Below are 20,251 nucleotides of genomic sequence, written 5' to 3' on the forward strand. Positions count from 1 at the left end.
CCTCCCACAAGAGTTCATCTCACATTGTTGGATGAGAGTCCAAAGTCCGTGTGTATACTTGGGATGAGTACTGATCTCCTGCTCAAGGCTCAATATACCTAGGCCTCCTTACTGACACCCACAATCAGGGGGTCTTGATCAGTCCCATGCTGGATTCCCAGGCTGATGCCTGGGATTCAAGCGTTAACCTTTGTCAGGTCAGCTGTTTCTGGGGGTTAAACCAGCCTGGTCTTAATCCCTTTGGTCATCAGTCCTCCCTCTCTGTTACTGGCTTTCTTGAGTTCAGCTCAGTACTTAACCGTGGGGGTCTGCCTCTTCTTCCATCAGCCACTGAATGAAGTGTCTGTTTCCCAGACTCTCTGGCCATGGGATTGTAGGCTGGCACTCCCCAGATCTATGTCTAAAATGCATATATGAGAGAGTGCATGCCATGTTTCTCTTTTTGTGACTGTGTTACCTCACTCAGGATGGTTTCTTCTAGTGTCATCCATTTGCCTGCAAATCTCAGGATTCCATTGGTTTTTTTCTGCTGAATAGTACTCCATTGTGTAAATGTACCACATTTTCTCTATCCACTCTTTGGTTGAGGGACATCTAGGTTGCTTCCAAGTTCTGGCTACTACAAATAATGCTGCTATGAACATAGTGGAACAGACATCCTTGTTGTATGAATGGGCATCTTTTGGATATATGCCTAAGAGTGGAGTTGCTGGGTCTTGTGGTAGGTTTATTCCCATTTTTCTGAGGAATCTCCATACTGATTTCCAAAGTGGCTGAACCAGTTCGCACTTTTTTTTGGTTTTATGAGACAGGGTTTCTCTGTATTGTTTTGGAGGCTGTCGGTCCAGCCTGGCCTTGAACTCACAGAGATCTGCCTGCCTCTGCCTCCTGAGTGCTGGGATTAAAGACGTGTGCCACCACTGCCTGGCTAACTATTCTTAGGAATGTATTTTCACTAAGAATTTTATACTTAGTAACTATAAGCTCAAATAGATGTGAGACTATATTATCCTCATAAGCATTAAATTAACAATAATGTGTAAAAATAGCCAGGCGTTACTGGAATACTCCTTTAATTCCAAAACTCGGGAGGCAGAGGCAGACAGATCTCTGTGAGTTTGAGACCAGCCTGGTCTATAAGAGCTAGTTCCATGACAGCCTCCAAAGGCACAGAAAAAAAACCCTGTCTTGAAACCCCCCCAAATTAATAAGAATGTGGAAAATAAACAATTACAAAAATGGATATGCAAGCATGCATCAACATATTAAATAAACTGTTTAAATGTTCTTTTTAATTTGATGTACCTTAAAGAAATACTTTCTATAACTATTAATTTAATTTTCAATATAAAACATAATTTTAGCACAGTATTTAAAAGAACCTAGTGATATATAAAAGTAGTGTTTACGGTGAAAGATTCCAGGGAACTTCACAGATTTTTGTCTTCCCTATTTATTGCATATTTTATTTCAAGCAGATAACCTTTCCATAATCTAGCTTCCTAAGATTAAAAAGAGACAGAATATGCATCACAGATGGACAGGATTTTAAGGAATGATACACAGTACCTACTTACGTCTAGCTAAGAGGAAATGTGCACTGAGTTTTAATTCCTGTTATAGATAGGCACTGAAAAACTAATGCTGTCAAAATGCAATCAGTCAGGTTCCTTTCAAAACTACTTAGGTTCAAATTAGTGGAATCCTTGGAAAACATTAAATAATATGCTTAACATTGAATTGGATAACAATATATGTATAGAAGAGTCTCCTCCTACCCAAAGAACCTGTACACAGAAGATGTTGACAAAATACTTCCCCTATTTGACAAAAAAATTTGTTCATATGTTAGATTCAAGAGTCCCACTTCAGCTGTTCACATATTATCCTGTCAGTGTCTATACCATGTCCATACTGGTACTATACACATCCTCCTCAAAATGTTGTCAACTACTCAATATTTTACATTTAACTTCTAATATTTTATTTCATATTCAAAAGTCACTTCCTTCTTTCAGGGACCAAGAGAGTCAATGATCAAGAGAACAATTATTTCATGGGATAAAGTTGTTGTTCTTGTCATTTTCTCACTCCAAGACATATGTGTATTCTTTAGCTAACATCAAGGTGAATCTAGAACTTTTTTATTCATGCACGGAACTTTAACACAACAAAGCATTCAGAACTGCTAAGCAAATTCATAAAACTGGAATAAAGTTATAGATGATATTTTTCCTGGTAGAAACCCTGTCCTACTTAAAAGGAAAGACTGGGTTCTGTAAGTGAGTGAGGAGCTACAAAAGCACCGGGAGGGAAGAGAAAAGATGTCTAATAAAGGAAAGTTTTGAAAGTGACAAGGTATAGGAGAATGTTTCTATCCCCACTCTATGATACCCTTGTGTTTCTTCACAGAGGACACCCAACATGATGCAATCATAGTTTTTCTTCAGACTTTGAAAAGTCTATATTGTAGATAAAATATTATGAACAGTCTCATGAGAGATGGTGTATAAATAAGTTTCATCTCTCTTTCCATTTTACAAAAAGGACCACTAAATGTAGAACTCTGCCAGAAGATGTGAAACACTACCCCTTATACTCCTTGGAGGTAATGCTGCAAACTACACAGAATCATGGCTATAATTTAGGTATGGTTTCTCACTTTCTGTTCATGTAGTCTTTCATCTAATATCATTTTTTTCGAAATTATGTTATGGGATTATGGGCATTGGGAGCTCACACATCTGAGTTCTTTTTCTCTTTAACATTCACATCTATGGAAATGTGGCAAGCTGGTTTATTATCTACCATCAAAGTGAGGCTTAAGGTACATCTGACTGCCTGGTATAAATCAGGAGCACATTACAAAGGTAGTTGCCATAATAGATAACTAAAGATTTATATCCTCCAGCTAGTATAAAACTATGAGTATATCAGAATTATCCTGGGATAGTCACAGCATTCATTGTGTTGAGTAAAGGCTCCTTGGAGGTTGGTGCTGGTGGCAAGGTACTTTAAGACTAAAATAGAACATGGAAAGTGTGTTACACAAGCCCACATATGCTTGAACATCTAAATCAAGCTTGTTCTCCAGGGGACCATGAATGTCTCTCTTAGGGTCCTCCTTGTTTCCTAGCTTCTCCGTATGTGTGGATTGTAGGCTGGTAATTCTTTGCTCTACATCTAATATCCATATATGAGTGAGAAAATAACATGTTTGTCTTTTTGTGACTGGGTTACCTCACTCAGGATGGTTTGTTCTAGTTCCAGCCATTTGCCTGTGAAATTTCAAGATTCCATGTTTTTTCCACCAAGTAGTACTCCACTGTGTAAATGTCCCATGTTTTCTCTGTCCATTCTATAGCAGAGAGGCATCTATTTATTTAGCTCAAGACATTTTCTTAGATGTAGATCTTATAAAAGATCTGAAAGACCCAAACTTAGTGAAATTGTATACATTAAACATATATTTTCTCCTGAGGTGGCATGCTTGCTCAGGCTGGTTTGCTATAGCCTGGTTGATCCAAGTGAAGTCTTAACTTTGCCTTATTTTTCTGCACCTATGGGCAATTAGCACCTTCCCAGAATCAGCAAGGCAAGTAACATCCATATCCTTTTCTTTCCTATTTTCCCCACTACCCTTATTGTCATGAGATTTCCCTCACTTAGTCTAGTATCTCCATATAGAGACACATATTTATTAATGGCTTATGGACAACAGGGAACATTTGAGAATGTTTCCTTGTTACTTAAGTAGAAACAGATATTTGTCTGTAAACAACAAAAGGTGCACTAAGCTAAGAACTGACTTTAGCTCTAGAACTGATGGAGATTGTATGTACTGAGTATTGGGCAGTTCACTTTTGACTTTTCCAATTCTCAGAATCACCCTTTGTGAAGGGAGGATTCACCTGCCCTGCACACTTCTCAAAGTGTACTGAGACTGGAATTCTCAACTGGAAACATTTAAAACACATCAAATTGATGTGTATGTGTATGTGCATGTGCATGTGCATGTGCATGTGTATGTGTAGGTGTAGGTGTAGGTGTATGTGTATGTGTAGGTGTATGTGTATGTGTATGTGTATGAACATGTGTGTGGAGGTACCCATGGAAACCAGAATGGGGTGGTGGAAACCATAGAGCTAGAGGTACAGGCAGTTGTGAGTTGTCTGATGTGGGCTTCGGGAACCAAACACAAGTCTTCTGTAAGATCAGAAAATGCTTCTAAGTGTAAAGCTGTAAAGCCATCTCACACCCTTAAAGACAGGATTGTTAGACAAAACATTTAGAAATAAACAAAGGAATTCAACCTACATTCTTCGTGTCTGATGATTATCCTTTTATTGTTCAAAGAATGACTTTAAAGTTACAATTTAGTTGTAATTAAGGAAAGATGTAGAGAAAGTTTTTAGTTTAAAGCCTCAAATTCTTAGCATGGTGCTTGGTTGTGGATCTTGGCATCTGTTTCTGTCAGTTACTTAATGAAGGCTTTATGATGACAGTTGGGGTATTCACTAGTCTGATTTCAGGGTTGATTACACTCCAGGTACCCTCTCCACTATTTCTAGGAGTCTTATCTGGGGTCATCCTTGGTGGATTCCTGGGAATTTCCCTAGCACCAGGTTTCTCCCTAACCCCACAACGACTTTCTCTCAAGATATGTCTTTTATTGTTCTCCTATTTCAGAGCTCCAGGAAGCCAGTTGAAGAGAGGGAGGAGAGAATAAAAGAACAAGGGAGGTCAAGATCATGAAGGGGAAATCTATAAAAACAGCTGAACCAAATTCATGGGAACTCGTGAACTCCATGGAACCTAACTAAGCGCTCTGCATGTGGGAGAACATTGTGTAGCTGAGTCTATCTGAGGGGCCCCAGACCACAGGACCAGTATCTATCCCTGGGGCAGGAGATAGTTTATTGGAGCCTATTCCTGTGGTAGGATGCCATGTTTAGCCTTAATGTGTGCCTGTGGGGACGTGTGGTGTGGTGTTGTGTGTGTACTTGGTCCTGCTTTAACTTAATGTTCCAGTTTTTGTTGAACCCCCATGGGAGCCCTTACCCTGTGGGAGGAATGGATGGAGGGTGGGCGGAGGGAGAGGGAGGAGGGTGAGAGGGAGTACTGTGGTTGGAATACAAAATGAAATTTAAAAAAGGTAAACTTAAAACCCTCAAATTCTGTTCCTGACAATACATAATTTGATATAACACTACTATGTTCATAGCAGCATTATTTGTAATAGCCAGAACCTGGAAGTAACCCAGATGTCCCTCAAGTGAAGAATAGATAGAGAAAATGTGGTACATTTACACAATGAAGTACAACTCAGCAGAAAAAAAATCAATGCAATCTTGAAATTTGCAGGCAAATGGATGGCATTAGAAGAAACCATCCTGAGTGAGGTAACCCAGTCACAGAAAGACAAACATGGTATGTACTCACTCATATGGATTTTAGACATGGATAAGGGGATTGGTAGCCTACAACCCCACCACCAGAGAGTCTGGAAAACAGGGAGGACCATAAGAGAGATGCATGGTACCCCAGAGAAAGGGAATGGGATGGGATCTCTTGAAGGGATTGGGAATATGGGTTGAGAGGAGGGGAGAGGAAGCTTGGAGAAAGAGGGGGAGGAGAGGAAAGAAGAGGAGGACAAAGGGGAGCAGGAAGGTTGAGTCAAATAGCCAGTATATGTTTGAGAAGAGCTCTGTCACTAATGAGATTTTCAGAAATCTACAAGGATGACATCAACTGGCAAACTAACCAATAGTGTAGAGACTACCTTAAATGTCCTTCCCCAATAATGAGACTGATGACTTCAGTTTAAATGCCACCTTAGAGCCTTCATCCAGTGGCTGATGGAAGCAGAAGCAGACCCACAGCTAAATACTGAACTGAACTCCTGGAACCCAGTTGCAGAGAGGGAGGAGTGATAAGCAAAGGAGTCAAGACCTGGATGGTGAAACCCACAGAGGCAGCTGACCTGAACAAGGGGGAGCCCTTGGATCTCATACTGGTGACTGAGAGGCCATCATAGGACTGATCCAGACACCCTGAATGTGGGTGTCAGTGAGGAGGCCTTGGAAATCTATGGGAATTTGGATAGTAGACTAGTATTTAGCCCTGGTATACAAATGGACTTTAGGAGCTTATTCCACATGGATGAATGTTGTCTCAGGCTGGACACATAGGGGAGAGCCTAGGCCATGCCCATGATAATATGACAGACTTTGAAGATTCCCCATGGAGGGGCAATGGGGTGGGGGGCTGTGGGGGTTGAGAGGGCAGGAGAGGAGGGAAGGGTGAGAGAGCTGGGATTAACATGCCAAGCAAGCTTGTTTCTAACTTAAATAAAATAGAAAAAATGTAAAAGAAAAAATAATTTGACATAACTTAGAAAAAATTGAAAGTATTAAACAACTTAAATTCCAAAATATGATATGCTATATGTTCTGATATATGATTCTCAAAATTTTATATGGTTCAATATTTCATCAAAGTGATAGAGAGACATTGACATATTGTCCTAAAATTTTTTTACTCAAAGACACTTCTATTTCTAACTCTAGACTCATATCTGGTTAGTTTTTAATAAAAGGATTAATCCAAAATTTTAGATTGACTTCTAGAAGGTGTTAGAATGTTTGAGTACTTTCAAAAAATTTTGTGCATGTCAACTTTTTAAATGTTTATTTTGCATATTTCATGTGATTACCTAGGCACCATTTACTGGAGCTCAATAAATCATACTCACCAGTTATTCCAATACTAAAATTTTTTTGGTTTTTCGAGACAGGGTTTCTCTGTATTGTTTTGGAGGCTGTCGGTCCAGCCTGGCCTCGAACTCACAGAGATCCACCTGCCTCTGCCTCCCGAGTGCTGGGATTAAAGGCGTGCGCCACCACCGCCCGGCGCCAATACTAAAATTTAATTAAATTTATGAAAAATCTGTAGCAGGCATTTAATGTTTTTATAGGAATTTCTGAAAGCTCAGGTGAAAGGGCAAGAGTAATTAAGAATTTATCTGCAAGGTGTTTAAATGAAAGCATTTTGAAATAAAGGCTTAATGTAGGTTAAGACTTAACATAACTGCCCTTGAACCTGCTTGTAACAGAGTATCGATTTATTATTGAAGTAATTCTTACAGATTAACACTCAGCAATTTTCCTTTTTAAAGATTTATTTATTTTTATATTATCATAGGTGTTTTGTCTGCAAGAATGTGCGTGCACAATGATTGTGTAGTGCTCTCAGAAGCAAGAAGAAGACATCATATCTCTTGGAACTTGAGTTATAAATGATTGTGACCTGACATGTAGGGGCTGGCAATGAAACCTATGGTGGCTGGAAGAGCATCAGTATTCCTAATCACTGAGCAGTCTCTCTAAACTAGCACTTAGCAAATTTGATAAAACATACTCTACTATGCAATATTGTCCCCCGAAAGTTTAAGGACATATTTAGTGGAGGCTTTTAAAGCTTCAAAAGGAGAAAGCTCTTACAATATACCACAATGTCAGTAATGTGTTGATATAATGAACTTAGGATAACAATTGTGAAACATGCTTTTGAAAAGAATTATACTATAAGTTAGGATTTACATAAGCAATATTTAAATTTGTTTAGGGTTATAATTTTTAGGCATATAAAATATGAACTTGAACATTTATTCAATGAGTGTTCACTAGATATGTATTGGATACTACTGTATTAAAAGCATGTTGAAAAATAGTGTGTTTAATAAATGTAAGAAATACTGTGTTGTTTAAAAAACATTTGCATTAAGAGAGAAATGCAAATTGGATGTAATAAAAAACAAACAAGTCAGATACTAAGTAAAGGTTGTTTAAGACATCTGGCTGGATAAACTGTGTGTATGCCGGGTGCATAGTGTGAATTAACATCTCAAGCAGTCTTTAAAAGGTGAAGTATAAGAAATATATGAAAGTTGAAGAGTACAAACAAACAAGAGTGCACCAGTTTAAAAAACAGAATATCATATGTATAGGAGTAGAAGCAGGGAGGGAGTTTGGGATCAGTAGAAGTGCTGTCAGCAGGTACTTGCTGTCTAACTGTGAATTTGTAAAGATAGTTAAAACAATGCAATTAATTAGGAACTAAGAGAAATATTTTCCTTTTAGCAAGAATCCTTTAGTAATCCTCCTGGTACTGTCAGTAATTTTATCAGTCTGATTTGTATATAAAATGCTCCAGAGACTGTGTGTATGTTTGAAAATGGGGTAACCACATAACTAACTCAAGGAAATTTGAACCTTTAGTTCTTTCACTTAGTCAGGGTTCATGAAAATATAACTTTATGTTCAATGCCCTTCATTGAGTAACCTCATCTGATTTTTATCCTGAATGAAATCTTGAGTCTGTATTAAAGCAATTAGAAGAGCAGAATTTGAGAACATAAAATTCTGCCAAAACTAGAAGGGGAAATGACCTCTGTAAAAGCAGTTGCAATAGTATTTGCAGAGTGTTTTATAGTTTCAGAGAAGTGTGTCATAGAAGGCACAAGGCTTTGGACTTAGATTGTGTTTTCCCAGTTCTGCTTATCATGCAAAATGACTTTCTGATTGTTATTTGCCTTAGTTTAAAAACAATTGTTAATGCACGCTTTTCCTGATTGCTAGGTATATTCAATATGGTAACATAGGGATAAAATATTTAGCATGCAATAGAAGCAAAATGAATGTTAATTACCCTTGTCCATTTAAATAAACATTATCTTATAATATCTTTGTGAAATAGACATCATCCATTATTTATTATTTCCCTTGTGTATTTCTCATAAACATTATCTCATAATACCCTTGCAAAATGGACATTATTCATTCATTTTCTACATAGGATTTGAGTTTCTACTCAAGTAACCTTGCACTGATGTAGTAGAGGCTACAGCAAATAATGAAACAAAAAATATTTTATTTGTTATGATTGCGACACACAAAGTAGAAAGAAAGTGAACAAAGAAATATGGAAAATGTATGGTACTTTTCAGAACTTCAATAATTCACTCAAAACAAACATTGGTTGGTTTTACTTTATTTTGTAACATGGTAGTCTCTTTTGATCTACAAACTGATACTATCCTTAAATAATCACAGTTCCCTTGAGAAATAGAAACAATAGGTATTTTAGTCACTTTTCTGTTGCTGTGATAAAACTTAATTACTAAAAGCAATTTGTGAAAGGAGTTTCTTTTGGCTTTGCTAGAGGAAGAGTCCAAAGTAATGTTGGCAACATGGCAACATGTATCCTGAGCAAGAAACTGAAAGATCCTATCTTTAACTGTAAACATGAAACAGGAAGCAAACAGAATGTGGGTCAAATCCACAATCTCACAAGCAAGTGCTACATGTTGAAAGGATAAAACTGTAGAATCTGATATCTCCAATTTCCACAGGCACCAGCACTCACCTATACATACTCACACACGGACATGTACACTTAATTAAACATAATAAAATAAATCTTAAAAAATGTTATGTTCATCACAAAATTAATGCCATATTAACAGCTAGACTAGTATTAACCAGTATTCAGTTAATCTGACCTACATAAATTGATACACAGTTAACTAACTTAATCCTTTATGCTAAGAAAAATTGATTTTGTAATCAAGCATGTTTTTACTTCCTTTTCTGTGTTTCCAGAAAATTTATGAAGTTCAATGTTTAATGGGTACTTATTTGTAAAGCTAAAAAAAATCATAGAGAATGAAATGGGTGCACTCGTGAGATCTACACAGATAAAATCTTTTGGAAGGCATTTCAAAACTAACATTTATTATGTGCTAATAAAAGCACAAACTGGCTTTAAAGATATTTCTATACAGTATCACTAGATGCTATTTTACTCCACATGAAGAATATTATACAATGCAAAGGTGGATAACCTCTGCAGACATTTGTCCTCGACTGTATAGAGACTCAAGAAATACAGCATTGTAGATACAGAACAATGAAAAGTGTTCTTAAATAAGAATTATAAAATTGGGAACACAAGTTTCTTTTTTAAAAGGAATTAGCTATAATCAAAGAGAGAAATTTGAAGAATATAATTTGTATCTAAAAATACTCTAGTCACAGACTGGATTGCATTTATTAGAAAATTTGAACAAACATTTCAGGAAATGGAAAATGAATCAATGCCAGTGTGCTGCCTTATTATGTACAAGCTTTCTTGTCTGGTTTTGTTTGACTGTTGAGTTCTAAGTTTATGAAAAGTATCTCTAAATAGACGAGTGTTCTGTCATGGTTAAGTTGTTTTGTGGGAAAAGTTTTCTCCACCTGAAATGCAAACTTATATGTGCATAGATGTCAAGGCTTTAAAAACATGTTTTAGATAATTGCATCAAGTCGTAGAATGAGCTTACTGTAGAAAAGAAATAATTCATTCCATACCATACCTGCTTTTAAGCACTTAAGATACAATTGAACTCAGCCCACTCGAGACCTTGTTTTCTTCTTTGCTTGCTCCACACTGAGTAGTTTTGTATAGGATAAGACAACTCACTGTAACCTCCAATATTCAAGATGATTATTAAGCATCATCATCCTGTTGGAACTGCTGGATAAAAAGTTAAATTGGAGGAACATTTCCCCAACAGTTTCTGAAACAAGGCTATCATTAGTACCTTTCTCAGGGTCCTTTGTAAATAACAAATGCTCCCTATGCCTGCCCTAAGAGCTGCAAACATATGGGTGGAGAATGTGAAAAATCTGGGAAAGTTCATGGCCAATATACAATATAATATTCTAAAACTAAAATATGGCAAAATTAAGCTATCAGAGCAGAACCAAACATGTTATACTAATTGACAAAAAACAAGAGATGGGAATGTTTTCTTATTGGTCACAGTCCACAAGTGTTTGTGTTATGGGGTGTAAACAGTGTTTGTTAAATGATACAAGATGGACATTACTATCCTCAAAGCCTAAATACACAGACATAGAAAATGTTTTTGTTCACCAACAGAACATCATAAGTAGACAATTTTCATTTGGCTTCATGAAAGAAGTTGAAGGAAAAATGCAGGTGATTTCAAAACAAAAATGGTGTAAAATCACCATCTATTTATTTGTATAACATTTTGTGAAAAAATGAGTTTCATGTTTATTCTTGAATTCTACCACAAGACAGATCACTATATCAATGCAAATATTCAAGTCTGGAAAACTCTGAAATCCCAAGTAGTTTCTGATCTCAAGCATCAGAGTTAACAGATTTTTATTCTGTACATTTTTTCCATTTTAAAGTGAATTTTAAGAACTTTATTGTTTCTTTATGTATGTGTACATGCATGTGTGTATGTGTGTGTGTTTGTCTACACATAGGTGTGCAAGTGTTCTTGCCTATATGGGTACGTATGAGAAACACATGCTGATGTCTTCTTTAATTACTGTCTACCTTACATTTATTAATTTATTTTACTTACTTTTTTTTTTGGTTTTTCGAGACAGGGTTTCTCTGTGGCTTTGGAGGCTGTCCTGGAACTAGCTCTTGTAGACCAGGCTGGCCTCAAACTCACAGAGATCCACCTGCCTCTGCCTCCTGAGTGCTGGGATTAAAGGTGTGCGCCACCAACGCCCGGCTTTTACTTACATTTTTAATACAGTGTATTTTCATCACATTTTCCCTCAAACACTTTCTACATTCTCCCTACCTCTCTACCCACCCAACTTCATGTTCATTTTCTCTCTTGCTCTCTTTAATAAAACAAACAAAAACAAAAATTGAAAAATAAGCAAACAAAAATATTAAAGCAATCCCCGCTCCAAAATATGAAATACCTTTTTGTATTGGCCCACTCCTCCTGGTCCTGGGAGCTGCACTTGAATGTGGTTGATATACCTAGTTCCTCTGCATTTCAGACAACATATTTTTCCCTCTTCCAAATGGTATCAATTGCAAAAAGACAAATTCCGGACTATGGTAAAATTTTGTCCATATACCCTTCTTAATGCTGGGATTTTTGTTTACTTTGAATCTGTGCAAATTCTGTGAACACTGTCAGAGTCTTTATAAGTTCATTTGTGTATCAGTTCAAACACAAAAGAATATATCTTCTTCTCAATGCCACATGAAACCATCTCTAAAATCAACCACATATTTGGCAATAGAGAAAACCTCAATAGGTACGAAAAAATTGGGATGACCCATATATCTTATCAGACTACCATGCTTTAAAGTTAGAATTCAACAACAACACAATTTGCAGAAACCCTACAAACTCATGGAAATTGAACAATGCTCAATTGCACAATTCCTGGGTCAAGAAACAAATAAAAAAAGAAATTAAAGACTTTCTAGAATTCAATGAGAGTGAAGACACAACATACCCAAACTTATGGGACACTTTGAAAGCAGTGCTAAGAGGAAAGTTCATAGCACTAAGTTGTAGGGCATGGCTACAGCACGTTAGGGAGACAGGAATAAATAGAGAGGGCCACCTGGCATGCTCTCTTGGATTCTGGACGTGTTTTGGAGAGCTTCCCAGCTTCCCAGTTTCTCATGTAAGTTACTTCTCTCTATCTGAATAAATATCCTTGTTTCTCCATTGCATTGTCAGAAGTGGGATATGAATTTCCACGTAGAATGACAAAAGCATAAAAGGGATTTTATAAACAAAAGAACAGAGAAAGAAGCACAGCTTCTTGGTAGCAGCATTTTTCTCAGGTGGGCTCTGTTTTGCTAGAGATAAGCAAAGACTCATGTAGCTCCTTTAAAGCAAGTTTCCTGACTCAGCATGAACAGAAAAACCACATGGCTCTTTTAAGAGGCCCCGCTACCAAACAAGAATGGTGTGTATGAGCAGCTGGCAGTGGCAGTGACCACATCTCCAAGCAGGTAGTACGCTTATTGATGGCAGTATAGACCAAGGTGGTGAGCACATTTCCTAGCACTGGTGGTAAACTTTTGCTCGCCATCATGAAAAACAGCCACAGTTTCGATTTTAGCAATATTGTTTAATAGATAACAGATACGTGAACAAAAAAATTAAGATTTACAGTAAAGTCAGATTCAGATGAAGTAAAACCATTAAAGGATTATAATGTGTTTTAAAATATATGTAGGCTTGGGAGAGAAAAAAAAACAGGATAGTAAAAAAAACCAAAAAAAAAAACCCAAAACATAAACAAAGAGAGAGCCTAGGTGTTGTGGCACATGACTTTAATCCCAACACTCGAGGCAGAGGCAGAGGCAGAGGCAGAGGCAGAGGCAGAGGCAGAGGCAGAGGCAGAGGCAGAGGCAGAGGCAGAGGCAGAGGCAGAGGCAGAGGCAGAAGGATTTCCACAGAGAAACCCTGTCTCAAAAATTTAAATAAAAGTAAAAGATACAGAGTAATATAAACCACATAAAGAAAAAAACATATGGAGGGTCTGGATACTGTATGTTATTGTGTTTTTCAATTGTTCAGTTACTAAGGAAGGAACAAGTATACTATAATATACTTGATTATAATGCTGCTAAATTAAAACAACTTACATATTTTAAAAATGCTTTGACTTCTAAATTTAAATATAAGGACAGGTTACTTTGGAAAAAAAGTTTTTGTTTGTGTTTTCACAGAAAATAAAAGGCTGTGGATTCTTTCCAGGCTTCTATGGTTTGATAAACCAATACCCTCTAAAGTAGTGGCCCAGGTGATCCAACATCTAAAATAACTGAGATGATACAGCCTACAGACTACAAAAAACAAGGACTTAGTCAGGTTTTTGTCATTTTGTCTTGAGCCCCATGATATGGACAGCTACCCCATCTGACAGGAAGCAGTTTAAAATAAACAATGTCCAAATTCCCACTTATTGTTTATAAAATTTTGTTTCCATTTAAATGAGATTGTTTGTAAATTGTTAATGATCACAACCAATTTCTTTTTAAAAGTAAAAGGGAGATTATGGTATAGTGATGAATACTTTGCATTGGTATGGATTTTCATTTATTGATACAAATTTAAGGTCAATTTTGTGATATGTATATTTCTCCTCTGTTTAAGTATTGTGTTTATACTTATCTTTTAAAATGTAATATATAATTAAATGTAGATTGTATATAGTCATCTATAATAATAAGAACTTATAGGTAGGTTATTTAAGTTTTCTAAATATACAGAGATGTATTTGAGATGGATAGATATTCTTCAAACCTTTCAAAGACCTACAGAATATATGGCATTTAAATGGTTTAGGGTTTTTCATGATTGTGAGATAGAACTGCTCCTGACACACCAATTACATCTGAGAGGAAGATGGGCATCAAAGAAACTTGTTATGGAGTTTGCTATTAACATGACAAGATTAGCCATTTGGGCAAGAAACTACTCTTTCCTGGACTGTTTGACTGTTGCTATATAAACTAGATATGCAGGACCTACAGGAAAGTGACTGCTGAAATTGATGGACAGTCCTACAGGATTCCTGCTTCATCAAAGATTCTGCCAGACATTCTTCAGGAATCAGAAAAATGACTGACAAACTGCCAATGTAGACAGTGTAAAATTTCCTGCTTTGATGAGAAGTCTTCCAGACACATTGTGGCCTATTGGCTGAAGATGGATGCCCCAATATTACAGAGGAACTTCAGGTGACTGCCTAGGTAGCGGCATGTCTCTGTCATTGTAGTGTTTAATATTATACTTCTGTGGCCTTTGATGGAGTTGAAGACAGTTATAGTTTTCCTTAGTTATGATAAAAGATAAGCTACATACAAGACTTTAGACTCACACAGAAAGGATAGATGATGAAATACTTTATTTAAATCTTACTAAATATTAATAGACAAAATATCATAACTATAGTTCTTGCTTGATAACTGTTCAGTTATATATAATTTGACTATGCTAAGGTTAAACCTTTCTTTTCATTGAAACAGAAAAAAGGAGATGGTGGGGCAAGTACTTTTGTGTATATGTCAATAAAGCACTATTGGCCAAGAGGGAAGCAAAATAGGTGGTACTAGAAGTCTAGGAGGATTCTGGGAAATGTAGTGAAGAGAGTTGTCACCATGTGATCCTGGGGAAGAAAGGACAGGATAGGATGCCATCCTTGAAAATATAAGTCCTTATGGAAATATATATTAGTAATTATGGGTTAATAATTAAGTCAGAGCTAGCCATTATGAAACCATAGCAAACAGCCAACAGCTTCATAATTAATGTAGTGTCTTGTGTGTTATTTGGGGTCTGAGGCAGCAGCGGGACCAAAGTAGCTGGTGGGAAGACTACAGGTTACACTAAGTGCCCACAAGAAGAATCTGGTCATACTTTGAAAACCTGTACTCCTCAAAATTAAAAAATCTCAAGGAAATGGACAATGTTCTGGATAGGTATCACTAAAATTAAATCAAGAACAGATAAGCAATTTAAATAGACCTATAAGCCCAATTGAAATAGAAGCAGTCTTCAAGGGTCTCCCAAACAAAAAAAATCCTAGTGCCAGATGGTTTCAATGCAAATTCTACCAGAAATTCAAAGAACAACTAATACCAGTTCTCCTCAAAGTATTCCATACAATAGAAGCAGAAGGGTCATTGCCAAATTCTTTTACAAGGCTTCAATTACCTTGGTATCCAAGCCACACAAAGACGAAACTAAGAAAGAGAACTACAGACCAATATCCCTCATGAACATTGATGCAAAAATAACAAAATACTGGCAAATTGAATCCAAGAATACATCAGAAAAATCATCTACCATAATCAAGTAGGCTTAATTAATGGAATGTAAGGGTGATACAAAAATCCACCAATATAATCCACCATATAAACAAGCTGAGAAACAAAGTCACAGGATCATCTCACTAATTGCTGAAAAAAGCCTTTGACAAAATCCAACACCCCTTCATGATAAAGGTTTTGGAGGGATAAGGGATAACAGGAACATACACAAACATAATAAAAGCAATATACAGCAAACCAACAGCCAACGTCAAACTAAATGGAGAGACACTAAATGTGAATCCTCTAAAATCAGTAACTAGAAAAGACTGTTGATTCACTCCCTATCTCTTCAATATTGTACTTCAAGTTCTAGCTAGAGCAAAAAGACAACAAAAGGAGATCAAGGGGATATAAATTAGAAAAGAAGAAGTCAAACTTTCACTATTTGCAGATGATATGATGGCTTAGATAAGTGACACCTACAGTTGATAAATACCTTCAGCAAAGGGACAGGATACAAGATTAACTCAAAAAAATCAGTAGTCTAGTATATACAGACATTAAAAGGGCTGAGAAAGAAATCAGAGAAACACCACCCTTTACAATTGCCACAAACTACATAAAATATCTTGGAGTAACTTTAATGAAACAAGTGAAAGACCTGCTTAATAAGAACTTTGAGTCTTTAAAGAAAGAAATTAAAGAAGATACCAGAAAATGGAAAGATCTCCCATGCTCTTGGATAGGTAGGATCAGCAAAGTAAAAATGACAATTCTGCCAAAAGTAATCTACAGATTCAATGTAATCTCCATCTAAATCCCAGCACAATTCTTCACAGGCACTGAAAGAATAATACTCAACTTTATAAGGAAAAACAAAAGACTTAGGATAGACAAAACAGTTCTTTACAATAAAGGAACTTCCAGAGGCATTACCATCTCTGACTTTAAACTCTATTATAGAGCTATAGTCCTGAAAACAGCTTGGTATGGGCACAAAAATAGACAGGAATACCAATGGAATTGAATAGAATACTCTGATATGGACCCACACACCTATGAACACCTGATTTTTGACAAAAAAATCTAAAATTATACAATGGACAAAAGAAAGCATCTTCTATAAATGGTGCTGGCATAACTGGATACTGGCTTGGAGAAGACTGTAGATAGATCCATATTTCTCACCATGCACAAAACTTAAGTGAAAGTAACCCAAAAACCTCAACATAAATCCAGCCACACTGAATCTGCTAGAAGAGAAATTGGGAGGTATCCTTGAACGAATTGGTACAGGAGACCGCTTCCTGAATATAACAGCAGTAGCCAGACACTGAGATCGACAATTAATAAATGGGATCACCTGAAACTGCGAAGCTTCTGTAAGGCAAAAGACACAGTCTACAAGACAAAAAGGCAGCCCATAGATAGGAACATTTATTCATCAACCCCATATCTGACAGAGGGCTGATTTCCAAAATACAATCCAAAATACAAAGAAGTCAAGAAGGTTTATACATCAAATAATCCATTTAAAAGGTGGGCAACAAAACTAAATAGAGAATTCTCAATAGAGAAAACTAAAATGATTGAAATCACTTAAGAAATTGCTCAACATCCTTATCCATCAGGGAAATGCATGTCAAAACAACTATGAAATACCATCTTGCTCCTGTCAGAATGGCTAAAATAAAAAACGCCAATGAAAGTTTTTGCTGGAAAGGAAGTGGAGAAAAGGGAACACTCCTCCAGTGCTGGTGGGAGTGAAAACTCATGCAGCTACTTTGGAAATCAGTATGGTGGTTTCTCAGGAAAATGGGAATCAGTCTACCACAAGATCCAGCAATTCCACTCTTAGGCATATACCCAAAAGACACACATTTATACAACAATGCTCACATCAGCATTATTTGTAACAGCCAGAGTCTGGGAGCAAACCAGATACCCCGCAACTGAATAATGGATAAAGAAAATGTGGTACGTTTACAAAATGGAGCATTTCTCAGCTGAAAAAATCAATAGAATCTTGAAATTTGCAGCCAAATGGCTGGAACTAGAACAAACCATCCTGAGTGAGGTAAGCCAGTGACAAAAAGATCAACATGGTAGGTACTCACTAATATATGGATATTAGACATATAGCAAAGGACTACCAGTCTACAAACCACACCTCCAAAGAAGCTAGGAAAAAAAGAGGATCCTAAGAGAGACATGCATGTTCCCTCAGAGAAGGGGAAAGAGATAAGATCTCCTGAGCTAACTGGGGGTATAGGGGAAGGGGAGAGGGATTTAGGAGAAAGAGAAGGGGAGAAGAGAAGGAGATAGGAGGACATGAGGGAGCAGGAAGATTGAGTCAGGGGAAGAATAGTGGAGACTAAGAAAAGAAATATCATAATAGAGGGAGCCGTTATAGGTTTAAAAAGAAATCTGGCACTAGGGAAATGCCCAGAGATCTACAAGGATGATCCCAACTAACAATCTAAAGAAATAGTGGAAAGGCTACCTTAAATGCCCTGCCCTGATAATGAGATAGATAACTACCTTATATGCCACCTAGAGCCTTCAACTGGTAGCTGATGGAGGCAGAAGAAGATACCCAAAACTAAACACTGAACTGAATTCCTGGAATCCAGTTTCAGAGAGGGAGGTGTGATGAGCAAAAGGGTCAAGACCAGGCTGCCGAAAAACCATAGAAACAGCTGACCTAAACAAGGGGGAGTTCATGAACCTCAGACTGATAGCTGGGAAACCAGCATAGTGCTGACCCAGACCTCCTGAATGTGGGTGTCAGTTGGGAGTCCTTGGCAATTGATGGGGCCTCTGGTAATTGATCACTATTTATCCCTAGTATACAAATTAACTTTGGGAGCTCATTCCACATAGAGCCAAGACACATGGGGAAGGTCCTAGGACCTGCTCCAAATGATATGACTGACTTTGAAGATGCCCCTTGGAAAGTCTCACCCTCCCTGGGGAGCAGAAAAGGGATGGGATAAGGGGTTAGTGGGTGGAGGCAGGGTAGGATGGAAGGAAGAGGGAACAGGGATTGACATGTAAAACAAGTTTGTTTCTAATTTAAATTTTTAAAAAAATCACCAAAAAAAATTCCATAGCAAAACAAAAAACACCATCACCACCACCATCAACAAAATACCCCTGGAAGATGCTGTTGTCTTGGAAGTCATTCATTACCTCTGACTCATAACTTTTCTTCGTTTTCTTCCACATGGGTACTTGAACCTTGACATGAGAAGTTTCGTGATCTCTCCCTAAACCTGGAGTTCATCGTTTTAGGTAGGCTGGCTGTCCAGTAAGTCTACTTCCCAGTGCTGGGATTGTAGTTTCAGTATTCCACATCTAGCCTGATATTTGATGTCACATTGGCAGCCTAAGATCAGGCATACACAGGAGGCACCCTACCCACTGAGTCATCTTCCTAGCACAAAGAGCTTAACTTTAAAAATATTTCATTTGAAAATTTTTTAATAGTAAACAGTGATATTTTAAAATCAACGTTTCCTGTGTGTGTGTGTGTGTGTGTGTGTGTGTGTGTGTGTGTGTGTATGTACAAACTGTGGCACAATATTCTATAATGTGAGTTTTGATTATTTTTGTTTTAGTATTGAAAAAATTTTGAATTTTAATGATCATTATATTCCTCATAAAAAATAAATTGATAATTACAGAAGTGAGAAATAACTGAATCTAATGCTTGTGGACAGATTATATAGTTCTACATGTTACAAAATGATCGGGGAAGTGAAACTGACAATGTGATTTCATTTTGTTTAATTTTGATGTAGTCTGATGAGATTTTTTTCTTTTATTTAGTCTCTCTGATTAACACACACAGACACACACACACACAGAGAGAGGGGGGTGTACAGATGAACAAGGACATTTACTACTTTCTCCCCTCTGACTTTCTGATCCTCTGCTGGAATTCTCACAGGAGATGTATACATATATATAGATATATAGATAGATAGATAGATAGATAGATAGATAGATATAGATATATTTTTTTATAAATTGAAGGTTTCAGTTCTGGGTTCATCTTACATGTACACTAACAGTATTTATCTACAGTAGGATATAGAAACTATAGGGCAAAGTGTATATTTTAGACTACTCTATTTTAGAATGCCTTTAAATTGTATCCAACATAACAGTTTTATTAAATTCCTTGATTTAAAGTCTTGCTGAATTATCCTGTGATCTACAATTCTCAGGTGAAGAGACGTAAACCCCATCAAGCCGAGGAGATGGAATCTAATTCCTACAGAACAAAATGTGCTTTTAATAAACTGTGGCAAGATGGGCTAGAAAAGAAAAACGTTTAGGAGGCAAAAGATCCAGGTTCAGACTAATGAAAACATTCAATCCATGTGTCACAACAAAATAAAGCAGAAAAGAATATGGGTACTGGCCTCTCAAGAATACATCTTGCTGGCCATAGCAAACTCACCTGGAAGAGCAGTGAATCTTGGATAAACATTTGTCTTACAAAGAAACACAGTAAATTGGCTAAAGGAACACACTTTGAATGCAGCCTCACAATGAAAACAACCTTGCAAAGAGC

The sequence above is a fragment of the Mesocricetus auratus genome, unplaced genomic scaffold (assembly GCF_017639785.1).
Source record: "Mesocricetus auratus isolate SY011 unplaced genomic scaffold, BCM_Maur_2.0 Super-Scaffold_100006, whole genome shotgun sequence".
Taxonomy (NCBI): Eukaryota; Metazoa; Chordata; class Mammalia; order Rodentia; family Cricetidae; genus Mesocricetus; species Mesocricetus auratus.